The 13,217-nt window shown below is 38.0% G+C and overlaps 1 protein-coding gene across 5 annotated transcripts in view; it reads right to left on the reverse strand.

Moving 5' to 3' along the window:
* Nucleotides 1-13,217, reverse strand: part of Dlgap1 (DLG associated protein 1) — a 796,987-nt gene that overhangs the window by 684,428 nt on the left and 99,342 nt on the right. For all 5 annotated transcript variants that reach the window (XM_040752844.1, XM_040752843.1, XM_040752842.1 and 2 more), the window contains exon 2: nt 5,847-6,008. The gene's annotated coding sequence lies outside the window, so the exon portion shown is untranslated. The remainder of the gene's footprint in view (nt 1-5,846; nt 6,009-13,217) is intronic.

A 13,217-nucleotide genomic window follows, 5' to 3' on the forward strand; every position in this document is an offset into this window, starting at 1 on the left:
GAAGGAAAGGTGCTCCCCCGTATGATCTTGGGCCATCTAAACATTAATATGAGGAACAACCATTGAAAACTGAAGTGCCACCCAGACGTCTCTGTTCAGTGGGCTTCGGGGGCACAATAGCTTCCGTGAAAGAGATCTTCCCACAGAGGTCTTCAGTGTGGTGGGGGGAGAGGAACTGTGACAAAGCATCTTGCCTTGGTGGATCTGCTAACGAACAATCCCTACTCTGGGTGAGAGTCGAGAACTCACTGTGGTTCTCTATATTTCGAGATCTCTCGTCACAATAAATAGATTATTGTTTCCTAGTATACCAAAAGCTATTTATCAGATCTACTAAAATCACAGGCTTTTTAGAAATTATTCTTGTTTAAAAATCCACTGACACAAGCCAGACATGGTAGCACACATCTGTAATCACAACACTTAGGAGGAAGTTGAAATTAGTTCCAAGTCAGCGTGTACACCAGGCTAGCCAGGTCTTCATAGTTAGATTATGTCCCCCAAAAGAAAACAAAAACAACAACAACAACAAAAATCCCCAACCCCCACCGTCCAAAACTTCACAGATACTAATGTCATGAATTCTAAAACTTCAAGACTCAGAAATACACCATGAACTTAATGTTTTGTATTGAAATATTGAAAGATAAAACTAAGATTTACTCTGATGGAACAAGTTCTGCAATGAGGCCACACCACTGATTACCAGACAGAAGAGGCACACAAACATTGACCAGGAACTACAACTATGCATGATGCAGAGACTGCAGAAAATGCTTCCCTTTGGAATTCTATAAAAAGTTTAACTGAACTTCATACTTGAAACTGCAGCATTCATTTAACAAGAATCCCCATGTAGTACTGCTAATAGCCACATGCACCTGGATTATTCTCATAGAGTCTTCAGCTTCAAAAAGACATTGTCAAACTAGATAATTTTATTCAATGATGTATTGCAGTGATTTTAAACAGAAAACTATCCTAATGTTCAGACAGGCTAGAAAGTGAATTCATTGGGGTTTAGTTGAAATTTATTGGTAGAGCTTCTGCCCCACGTGTGTGAAGTACAAGGTATACACACACACACACACACACACACACACACACACATACTCAGTTTCCTGCCCCCTAATATTCAGTAATTTTGGTTCACTGGATCCATTTTCCTCTGGTGTACCCAGATTCTACATTAAAATAAAGATTTAAAGGTGAAAGAAGTTTTTGAACCATTCTTTTTTGACAAGAATTCTTATTTCTCTCCTCTGGCTCATTTTACTGTCAGATTTTCAATGCAACGAAATGATGAACCTATTACAAGTCTTTGCATCAGGTAGAAGTGAGACTAAATGAAAAGACAGGATGGATGCTAAGAAAACATCACATAACACTTTTGGGAAGTGAATAATTTTCCTTGATGAGGGCTAAGGACTACAGTTACCTTTGGGTATAAGGACTCGTATTTTAGAATGTAGTTATGGATTATAGTTGTAATTTAGTAAAGTGACAGCTGTAGGTTCTCTTCCATGACATGTGACTTCACTTGTTGGGTAGTTGGCTAGGATTCCAGTACCAGGTTTCTAGTATGGCTCCTTCTGTTGGTCAGGGCTTAGGTCCAATTACGGACCTTTGGATTGCTATCAAGACATGATTGCCACTACTGCACCCTTAGAATTAGGCTCCGTGATAGCTTCCGTTGTGTTCATAGATGTCATAGATTGGTTGTTTTCCTCCTCTGGAAACTTGCATGACACCCCTGGTACTATGAAAGCTTAGTTCTCAGTGAAGAGGCTTTCAATTCCATCTCAGGGGCCTCTGGGGCCTGTTTCTGGAGCGTATGATGTCTTCGTCAACAGGCCAGGTTTTAAAAATGGATCCTGCAGGCGGGGGTGGCGCACGCCTTTAATCCCAGCACTCGGGAGGCAGAGGCAGGCGGATCTCTGTGAATTCGAGGCTTGGATCAACAGCCTCCAAAACAATACGGAGAAACCCTGTCTCATAAAAACCAAAACAAAATAAAAATGGATTCTGTATTTGTTTTTTACTCTTTGATTTTTCTATTTATTATACATTCTGGAGAATAATCCTCTATCAGATGTCTGTTTGGCTAAGATTTTCATTCTGTGGGCTTCTCCTTCACCTGGTTGATTGCTGCTTTAGCAGAAGCTCTTTAGAACAGTGAAGTCCCATTTAGCAACTGTTGGCTTTAACTCCTGGAAGTCCTATTCGGGAAGTCCTTTCCGACGTATCCTGTAAGGAGCTGCCTATGTTCTCGTCTAGAAGTGACAATGTTTCAGGTTTCATATATAGGCCTCTGATCCTCTTAGGGTTGGCTTGTGTTCCCAATAATAGACATGGCTCTAATTTCATTCTGAAGATGCATTCTCTTCTCCAGAGTATGTTGTTAGGAATCTTCATCAAATATCAAGTGGCTGAGAGTGTGTGTACTCATGTTTGGGTCTTCAGTTTTTATCCTGTTGGTTGACATGTCTGATTTCTGTACAAGGACTATACTGTTTTTATTACTAAGGTTTTGTAATACTTGTTAAGATCTCAAGTGATAATCCTTACAGCAATGTTTTCGTTTTGTTTTCCCAGGATTGTTTTAGCTCTCTGGGGTCTTTTATAGAACTCTGAATGAATTTTTCACACTATTTCTTCTAAAAATGAGATGGGAACTTTGATTGGGACTGCCTTGAACTGGTAATGGGTTTTAGGTTGACTGCTCAGTTTTACAATATTAATTCTGCTAATCCATGATCATGGGATATCTTTCCATTTTCTAGTGTCCTTTTCTATTTCTTACTTCAGAGGTTTAAAGTTTTCATTGTAAAGGTCATTCACGTCCTTGATTAGACTCATTTCTAGATATTTTATTTTCTTTGAGGCGATTATGAATTGGGGTGTGTCCATGATCTCTCTCTGTGTTTGACTGTTGCTGGTTTGAAAAAAAAGGTATTTATTTCTGCAGACTGAATCTGTATCCTTCCACACTGCTGAATTTGTTTACCATATCTCCTGGTAAAATTGTTAAAATCTTTAATGTATAGTATCATTTTATCTGAAAACAAGTACAGTTAAACTTATCTCCCTATTTGCATCCCTTTGATATCTATCTCTTTAAAAAACCATCTCTTGCCTTATTTGCATCTAGTACTTCAAGCACAGTGTTAAAAAGGACTGAGGACATTGGATAGCCCAGGTGTCATTCTTGACTCTAGTGGTATTGCTTCTATTTCCTCTCTATTCATTTGTATGATCTGGGCTAGTGGAATATACATATATAACATATCATATTTAGGTTCCCTCTAGCCCTACATTCTCTTCTTTATCCAGAAGGAAGTATGTGTGTGTGTGTGTAAGTGTGTGTGTAAGTGTGTGTGTAAGTGTGTGTGTAAGTGTGTGTGTAAGTGTGTGTGTAAGTGTGTGTGTAAGTGTGTGTGTAAGTGTGTGTGTAAGTGTGTGTGTGTGTGTGTGTGTGTGTGTGTGAAAACCATCTATGTGTTGGCCACCATGGTCTTTTAGAACTTAAGGTGAGAATATAGAATCAGATTATCAGTGTGCAACATCATGTAGACAAAACTCACTGCCACATTAGACTATTAGAGGAGGGGTAGTGAACTATGGGATATCATGCCTACTGACTGTTTATCTTATGACCTTGAAGGTTGAGTCATTGTTGAGGTTCTACATAAGAATGAAACTGGAAAAATCTGCAATTATGAACCACAGTGTAAAGGTCGCTTTAAAAAATCAATTTTTTATGATTTCCTTTGGAAATGATAACATTTGGAAGGCTTGTAAGTAGTTTCCCACAAAAATGATTTAGTAGCATCACAAGATGAAATTTTGGCTTAACATAAACATACTGCATCAAGGGTCTAAATGATGATGGAGCACCATGTTTCAAACGCGAAATTAAAAACATTGCCGGATGCGTGTGTTCAGTTTCACAAATTAAATGCTGGAAACAACCGCTAGGCTGTGGTGGCACACCTGAAATGTGAGTCTAGCCTGAGCTACATGAGACCTATTGCAGTAATCACAGCAAAGGCAGCTGAGCACGTATTAAAGAATAATTATAACAATTATGATAGTAATACTCACTGTGACTCACCAGAGTTATTAATTCTGTGGCATCCACTGTGGATTGTACCATTTATTATTTGTGACAATTGGGATAAATACTCTACTGCCCTTGTTTCAAGGACAAGGGGATTTAGAAAAGTTAGATACTGCTCAGTAAATCAAGATGTTAGGAATGACAGGAATGATGATAAAGTCTAAACTATAATAATACTCACACATATTTTCATCATATTTAAAACTCCCAGATCTACCCTTGAGAACTCTAGTGATGTGTTGCAATAGGAAAATGCGACATAATAATGTTTTTGGATGAGAAACTTAAGTCTTCATAGGGAAAACCACATTAGGCTCAAGATCAATTAGCCTAAAAAGATAATTTCAAATATTTGTTCATTGGCTTAGTACAATAATGCCTAGTTAACGAATACTCATTGAGTAACAGACCTACTATTAGATTTTATTTATAAATTAGTTTATTGAATGTTCAGAACTACCCTACATGTCATGCCCAGAAGGTATCAGGGTCAGAATTCAAACTAGAACCCCTGATTTGATCTAGAATGTTATCAGTCACCATGCTGTGAATAGTGGCATTTACACAGGTTCAACCTCTCAGATCCCATTTTCTAGGCCTTTTCTTATGAGTAAACTTGGAGGAAATAAGCCCCTCACTGCCATGCAAACAATATATGAAAAGTTGTTGGACACTGTAGAAGAAAGTGGACCTCAGGAGATTGTCCCCCCATCTACAAAGTCAGTTGCTTTTTGTCGTGTGTCCCAGAGGTACCGATTTAGATCCCAAGTCTCAGACACAAGAGATGAAGAATAACTTGTATGCTTGGCAAGGAAACCCTTTGGATGGTTTTCAGGTCCTGTCATCCATCTAACCACTGGTTTCATGCTGTGAGGCATCGATGGTTTTTATTTATGCCTAGGCTTCTGGTCTCAAGAAGCCACCGTGTGTCTAAAAGAGGCAGAGCCATCCTTATTCACCTTCACCCTCCTCCCCTGGGAGTCCCACAGTAGACATCTGGTCAACCATCTGGTTCCACTTCATTCTGTTCCCAGACCCAGTTCTCTGAGAGTTAACCCTGGTAGGAGTATCTGGCGATTTTATGTATTATAACAGAATATCTCGAACTTGAGAATAAGTTACAGATACTAGCAATACAAGGAGGGAAACCCAAGGAAGAAACAATTGGTGTACAGATAATTACACATTTTCATCATAGCCATGCTTTGCTTAAACCCATGTGAGGCCTGCTCCTTTCTGAACAGAGAAAGAGGACTAGTGGAAGGGGTGGGGAGTAGAAATGGGGGGGTAGAGTGTTGGAAGAGTGGGGGGACTGCGGGAGGGGAAATTGCCGTTGGTATGTAAAATAAATGAAAGAATGTTATTTATAAGTAAAATAAAAACACACATAAACACAAAAGAAAGAAATTGCTTTCCTATTTTGCAGCTATTGACTTTACAGAGTAACTATGGATTTCATAAAACTGTATCACATGTTTACAAGGAAGAATGCTTCACAGGAATCTCTACTCACAGTAACTGTTAACTGTGTTCCTTTATGTACGCACTACAACACCTTCAAATAGATCAGCCTTTGCTTAACTACTGATAAAGATATCAAGTAAGGTGTCGATAATTTTTTTTTCAGATGGACCTTTCCAATCAGTAAGAAAGTAAAAATCCTTCAGATTATGTCATTAGATAGCGTGTCATGTCATTAGATAGCGAGGTATTTTTATGCTCTTACCAGTCCTGGCGAGACTGATGACGTCCCCTCTAGAAGAACTCTTTCAATTTGGGGTTATATCTGAGCAAACGGGATGTGCGTTGGTCTTCTGAAGAAAGTGTCCCAGGAAAAGGAATGAGTTGCCTTCACTAGAAGCAGCCTGATAGTACCCCTCACGGTTTTCTGGAACAGAAGGTGGTAAAGAGAAATAAGAACGGGGAAAACTGTTCGCAGATCCCTACAGTCATGCTTTCGACACTCCCTGTACTCATTTGCCCACATAATGGCTGGAGCTTATGTTTTTTCACATCTCCTAGTTTCTATTTTTTACATTATTTCCTTAATTTTTGAGACTCCAATATTAATCACACAGTTTATGTCTTGCGTTTCCTCACTCCAAACTCTCTCACATATTCTTCCTTGCTTTCCTTCAAATTCGTGGCCTCCTTTTTCACTAATTATTGTTAGATACACATATGCAAGTCTGTACATGTACCTAAATATAACTTGCTCATTGTACATGATGTTACCCACAAAATGATCAAGCTGCAAAGCTGTAGAGCCTGGTCCTAATGCACGCATCTACAAAACAACTCACGTTTCTTATCTTTTAACAAAGATGCCAGGGTAGCCAACAATACTGTTTTACACGTTAATGAAAATAAAGTATCAATAATGCCAAGATTCCAAATAAATTAATTGTGCCTCAGAAAACAGTGAACTATAGTTATGTTTGTTGTTCTTTTATATATTTAACATACTTAGCCTACAGTTTTGCCACTAGATAAAGAGTTTAAAAATAACTATCACAATAGAGTCATTATGACAGGATCCTGTGATGAAACGCCCAGTATTACTTCTCTTGTGTGTGGGGCAGGACCGTGTAAAAGAAGGTTTGCTTGCACCACAAACATTGTGAAACTAGATACCCTGTGATTTCTAAGTAACCAAAAAGTGGGTATCATATATAAGAGATCATCTGGCCAAAGGGATAATTAACACTCATGAAAGTTGGGTCAAGATCCCATGACATTTCATCATGATGTCCAGAAAAGTGTGTAATTTAAAAGTACAAAATATTAATTTATGGAATTTTCTATTTTAGTCTTTGGCCAACTGTGAGTAACTAAAACTGAATATAAATGAGAGGATAATACTGTGTATTGTAAGTAAAGAGTGAGATATTAGAATCATGTGCTCAGGGTTCCTATCACTTTGTGACGGCCAAGCCACATACTTGTCCTCTTTGGGAAGACTGCATATTATGTATAGACACCTGTGAAACAACAGAGTTAAGTTGCCCCAAGTCAAGCTCTTTATAGTATTCAATGAATACTGTACCTATCTGTAACTCAGACTCCCCCCTCCCTTCCTTCCTTCCTTCTTCCTTTCTGTCTCCCTTTTTCTCTCCTCTGTCTCTGGCTCTCTCTTTCTCTGTGGTTCTCTCCTCTGTCCCTTTGTTTCTCTGTTCCTCTATCTCTCTATCTGTCTCTCTGTTCCTGTCTGTTTGTCCTTCTGTATCTCTCTGTGTATTTCTGTCCCCATTTCTCTGTGTATGTGTGTGTCTTTCTTTCTGTGTATCTCTCTATCTCTTTCTGTGTGTCTGTCCTCTCTCTCTGTCTCTCTCTTGTTTCTGTCTCTCTCTGTCTCTGTCTCTCTCTCTCTCTCTCTTTCTCTCTCTCTCTCTCTCCTATTGTTGCTTAAAATATATGAAGGAGAAGGAAGGTGGTGATATTTACCGACCATGAAATGTAAAGCCTTTAGCTGGTGCTTTTAAGAAATCATCTCAGTACTTATAAAGAGATGAGATGTCTTTATTTCTATTTTACAAATAAAAACTATGAATCATTAAATTTAGAATGTGCCAAAGTCAGATGACAAGAAAACAGTGGATCTGGGACTTCAACCATGCCTGTGGGACTATCAATGTCCATGCTATTTCTGGCCCCTTGTTCTGCTTTATTCATCCACATCCCCTACTTTTACATTGTTCCTTGTTTGTTTGTTTTTGGTTGGTTGGTTGTGATTCATTGCTGTTCCTTGGTTTTTTTTGTCTGTTTGTTTGTTTTGTTGTTCTTTAGGCTTCGTTTAGTTTATCTCTGTTTAGAGACAGGATTTTCCTAAGTAAGACTTGCTGATCTTGAACTTGTAATTGTCCAGACACCACCTCCAAAGCTGGGATAACAGGCATATTCCACAAAGCCTGGCTATGGAGTCTTCAGTACTTAAGGGAAGTATACTATTTTGTTTTTAATGTGAATTAATTTCCATGAAAAAAGTTTGCTTGATCCAAAAATATTGCATTATTTCTGTGAATAAATTCAATATTCTATAGGGTGAATCGAATGTCTAAAGTAACAAATTGAATTTTCAGCTAAATATGAAAGAATGCATATATGAGGAAATAATTAAGACAAGAATAGAAAATAACAAAAGTAAATCAGAAAAACAGAACTCAAAAATCAATACCATGGTTGTTTAAAAAGTAACTTTAACAAAATAAGCAAAACATAAAACTGACTGGAAAAAATAAGAAATAAGGCAAAACTATAAAAAATATGAAATTACATTGGAGCTTTTGAAAATATAATAAAATAAAACTATGAGAAACTACAGGCATTCATGCACACGTGTTTGAAAACCTAGGGAAAATAAACAATTTTCAAGTGACATGTACAGGCATCCATGCACATATCTGAGAGCCTAGATAACATGAAAAACTTTCAGGTGAAATGCAGACAAACTGAACTGGTAAGCAACAGATAAAGATGTCTCTACCTATGGTTGACATGAACCAGTAAACAAATATTAAACCAGTAACCCCAAATATTAAAATAATCAATACAATGACACATAAAGTTAAATTCAGAAATTCAGATATTTATTTACCTCGTATTACAAGTAAGTAGTCACACTTAGGAATCTGAGAAGTATGGATTCAAACTAAGTATCTTTCAGAAACATTACCGTGACCACATATGTTTTATGATTAAGTTTAATGATAAGGAAATCTGTGCATATGTACTGCACTCCAGATAAAGGCTTACTTTTCATAATGGTATAAAATTGAGTGAAAGTTCTTCATGGGGCCTTTGAGTGCTGTGCAATTAATTAAATATATTGATGACAAAACAGATAATTTTCTCCATCTGAATAAAGCAGATATGAAAAGGGATCAAACATTTTGATATAAGACACACCACTTTGAAGGTTCTCCAGGAAAACACTTCATAATACAACCAAAGACTTCAGAATAAATGCAAAACACTTTACAATATAAGGACAGACAATGAATTCTGAAATGAATACCAGTAATTCTCAAAAAATAAGAAGAAGAATTATCAAAAGGGATGGCACAGTGTGAAGGGACCACCTACAGAATGAGAGAAATTCTGTGGCCAACAGACATTTAATAGATGATTAATATTTAGAATACGTAAAACCTCCAAAACCTAAGTACCCAACCCCCACACACCCAACCAACAAATGGGCAAATTAATTGGACAGTTCCCAAACGAAGTACATGTGACCTGATGGGGAAGTCCTGTGTATGTGTCAATAAAGCACTGTTGGCCAATAGGGTAGCAAGATAGGTGGGACTAGGAGTCGAGGAGGACTCTGGGAAGGAGAAACACAGGGAGTCATCATGTAGCTGCCATAGGGGTAAGAAGTCTGGACCCTTCCCTCCAGTAAGAGAAATACTTAAATTAACAATTATGGAGTAAATACTTAAATCAGAGATAGCCAGTAAGAAACAAGCAAGGCCAACAGCTTCATAATTAATATAGCCTTCTGTGTGTTCATTTGGGACTCATGCGGCTCTGGAACCAGGCTGGCAGGAAGGCTTGTCCCTACAGTGACCAGTGTGTATATATAAATAAAAATGCTCAACACGTTTAACCACCCTGGAAATTCAAGTCAAACTTACAATGACATACTGCCTTACCCTGTCAGAATGGCTATCCTCAAGAAAACAAAGAATAAATTTTGGTAAGTATATGTGGGAAAGAAGCTTTACACATTGTTACAGGAATGTAAGAAAGTTAGGCCATTGTAAAAATCAGTGTGGAGTTTCCTCAAAAGAAAAATTCAAAAAGCTACATTATTATACAGCTATTCTACTACTGATCATACAGTTAGAGGAATCTAAGTCAACATTCCTCAGAGATACATACACTCCAACGTTAAGCACTGTTCAAGATCATCTGTCTGTCTGTCATCTCTTTCTCTCCCACCCTAATGGAGTTTTAGCCATAAAGATGAAGAAATTATGCTATTCAGAGAAAATATGTGGATCTGGTTATCATCAAACTAATCAAATAAGCCAGATTTAGAATGACAACTATGCATCTGTAAATCAATAACCACATATATATGAAAGTCAAAGTTAGTATCTGGGAAGAGATAGGAAACTATCAGGAGTAGGAAGGGGTAACAAGAGACGCTAAATTGGGGGAGGAGAGAATGTGAGCAAAAAAATGACATATATGAAAATGTCATACTGTAACACAATTTCATACAATAAGTATATTCCTATAATATTTTTGAAGCAATTACATGTAATAGAAAGGGAACTGTTCAGAATGGAGGCATCAACAAGACACAAATGTGCACCTTTATGCAAACAGTGACATGGTAGGTGCAGTTGTATGCCTCTGTGTGTGTGTGTGTGTGTGTGTGTGTGTGTGTCTATGACTACACACTTCCTCTCCAAGTCAGTGGCGACAGAGCAATGAGCACACTTACTATCCAGACTTTGGTTTCCAGTGATCTATCCTCAGCAAAAAGAATCCAGGATCTTGGTGGAAACAGTTGAGTTTGGAAATGTGATGCAGAGGAATAAGAATAGGAAAAGAAAAAAAAAAGGTGAGAATCTACAAGATCTTGTGGTGTTGAGAGCGAGCACAAACTTGGGGGTCAATAGCATGGGCAGAGTGAAATGAATGTCTGACGGCTGCTCTATATATGTGTAATCAACTGAGTAAGTGAGAATGAACGAACTCATTCTCAGAGTAGAAGTCACATGAAAAAGCACAGAAAGAATAATGGGAAAAGAAAATAGTGTTGACAGAAACACTATCAATTGTTTTGAAGGCAAAAATTCACTACTGGGTGTTAGAAGCAGCGAGAGGAAAAAAAAAAACAGGAAAAAATAGGATATTGAATAATCCCAGGCAGCCTTCCCACAAGACACTTAGTGGCTAATAAAGAAAGAAAAATACAAACTGGAGTGTAGAAAATGACAGACACCACAGCAACCAAGTGAGCAAATGTCACCTCACTGGGCATCAGTCAGACAATTCAACCTCCTAGACGAGGTCACACATTGGCTTCTGTGATATCCGGACAAAGAATGAACAGTGTAAACTTAGTCAGAAAGGAAAATTTTACAAAGCAATGGAGGGACAGCCTCCAAAGCAACTAGAGCCAACACTCTTGCAAAGCATTGAGGTCAAGAAGGAGAAGGTCCGGGGGCATGCTCTAATTCCAAGAAGGATGGAGCCATGGGAATAAATGGAAAACATGAGCCAGCCAAGAAACACAAGCATATCATGGTGGCAACATTTGAAGCAGCTTATAAATAAGATCAATATTCCTGGTTTTATAATTATGTCATAGTTATGTAAAGGGGTTTGACATTTGATGAAGGTGCTAAGCTTGTGGAAATTGTGTCATTTAAAAAGTTACTTCATAGATCTTAAAAGCGAATGCAATCACATTTCTAATGCATGATTGTAAAATGTCAGACTCTCCTGGGGCTATCTAATCCAGTCACCAACCAGTTAGCTTGAAGTCTCTAAAATGAGACCCATTCTCATATATTTTCTGTGGAATCCCACTCTTCTACATATTATACTCAGACCCCTTGGAGGCCTCACAGTCTAGTTGGAAAAATAACCAAATCTATCACTGACAAACGAATGTATGTGGGTTCCAGCATCACTTTCAACCCACAGAATCTAGGATGCTCAGAGTTCTCACGGTTCTCTTTCTCACCCAAAGGAACTGTAAGACAGAGTCTAAGCACAGACAGATATCAATACATGGATTCTTTAAAGGTGATCATGTCTAGGGCAAAAAGAAAACAAAAGAAATCTCCAATAATTTTCATAGTAATTAATAGAAACAAATTACAATTTGATTACTCAAAATGTGCTCCAGTTGGCTGAAATGTCTACTTATTCATTTTTTGTCACCATATGCCAGGTAAATGAACTATTACTTTGTACACACTTAAAGATTACAGAAACAAATGAAGGTGCCAGAGGATGTCTGAACAACCATATTTCCCTCAAACCTCAACAGCATTTGGCAACACACATGTATTTCTTACCATGACACAGCAGAGAATTCTCTTCTGTGAACTACCGTCTACCCGTGCAATAAAGTTTTCAGTTCCACTGACTTTAACTGCTGTCATTACAAAATCTTCAAATTATAGGTCTGATCTAATGATTGCATCACTAGAATACAGGGTGCAGTGGTGCCATTATTTTACTAGTCAACATTCCTCAGGAGACATTGGAATGAATGTAGACTATTTTGTAGAAACATTGACTGAAATCACAGCCTTCACACACACCGAAGGCAGCACAGTCAAAAGTGCTCCATTATTTTAGGCATTCAGCAAGAACTCAAGAGGTCAATTGCCAGCAATCTGAGGAGCAGGGAGCAGAATGAGTGTATCCTAAGAAGAAAGCGCTAAAGTACGTCTCAGGCATTCACCAGTTCAGGATTTATGATCCTCTGGCGGTGATGTAATCACCGGGGAGGAATATTAGCAAGAATTACATAAACTTCTCTTCACCAATTGTCAGCTTGTATACTGTAGAATAAGCACTGCTGCAGGCTTCTAGTGGTTGGCAACTCAGGCTGTGGAAAATGTTACAAAGGCCTTGCTAGCCCGCTAGCTGTGCTCCATAGAGCGGAAAATTAAGCCTGGCATATTTGGGGGAGGAGTCTTCTTGTCTGTAAGAGGAATTTATAAAAATAGCCATATGGATAGAACCCAGGGTCACATTTGTAAGTCCTTAATAGTCTCTCCATAAATAATTTTGTTACACATGCTAAAAAACGTAGCTCATCCTGTGTCAATGCCTTGATAATGTTTACTTGGCAGAATTCATTTCCCCTTCTAATTATGAAGACACATAAGGAGCACAATAAAATATTTTCACATCTACGGCACACCAAAATACACTGAATAAAAACCACATCAACAACTTCATTCTGCCTTCAATTACTGGATTTCTTTGCGTCCTCTTGAGTAAGTATTGAGTCTAAACAGATAATCATTCATCAAAGTATTAGAGTTTCATCGTGAATAAGTGAGATTCGCTGTATAAAGGCAATGCAACAAATGGAATCATTAATCTAAGTAACACCATGCTG

The sequence above is a fragment of the Mesocricetus auratus genome, unplaced genomic scaffold (genome assembly GCF_017639785.1).
Source record: "Mesocricetus auratus isolate SY011 unplaced genomic scaffold, BCM_Maur_2.0 Super-Scaffold_100010, whole genome shotgun sequence".
Lineage (NCBI taxonomy): Eukaryota > Metazoa > Chordata > Mammalia > Rodentia > Cricetidae > Mesocricetus > Mesocricetus auratus.